Source organism: Atta cephalotes (genome assembly GCF_000143395.1).
Source record: "Atta cephalotes unplaced genomic scaffold scaffold00023, whole genome shotgun sequence".
NCBI lineage: Eukaryota > Metazoa > Arthropoda > Insecta > Hymenoptera > Formicidae > Atta > Atta cephalotes.
Genome location: NW_012130087.1, coordinates 965,581 through 966,413, shown reverse-complemented (window position 1 = coordinate 966,413; position 833 = coordinate 965,581).

Genomic DNA, 833 nt, shown 5'->3' with positions numbered 1-833 from the left:
AATTTGTTGTAATCAATGAATAAAGACACTGAATTACAAATAGAGATGTAAACGATGGAAAAATATTAGAATTTTAGGATAAAAAATTGGGAAATTAATGGTTTTTTTCCTTCGACAGTTTTTTATTCAAATATTTTTTTTAGATCATTTATGTCTGTTCGCATTGCATGAAATTCTTCAAAATATTTGCACTTAAAGTGATATAATTAGAAAAATAGATTCAGGCGAAGGAAGAGAAAGCACAGATGCTGAATGCAAGTGCAAGCAACGCAAACAGACCTATTAATCTATTATCAACTCATCCAGAATTACAATAGCCAATAATACATATTTCCGCTTCGGTATAAAATTATAAAGATAAAAGTATCGAAATAACAAGAAAAATGAATTCTATTTCTTCTTCTACGTATTTAATATAAATTCTGTATATTTTTTCACAAATTTTATGTAATTTGATCAAAAATACCGTTTTTTATAATAAAAAATTAATTTTTTACTTAATACTTTTCTCCGAAGTTAAAAATACCATTTTTTTTTTTATATCTCTAATTATAAATGGTAATCAAGGTCAATGAATTCAAATTTAATCACATAGATATAGAAATTGTGTCAGTAATTGAATTGAATATTTACGCGAATGCGCGTTTGACACGCTCTTCTTTCCTTTCTCCTCTTCCTCAAACCCCCACTCTTTCACTGTTAAGAACTCGATATAGTCGATATAAAGTGGAGTTACATTTCTCTTTCTCTCTCTCTTGCGCTGTGTTCTATATCCTTTTTACGAAACTGTTATACAACTGTTTGAACTTGTTCCAGGCCGTTCAAAAAAGCGA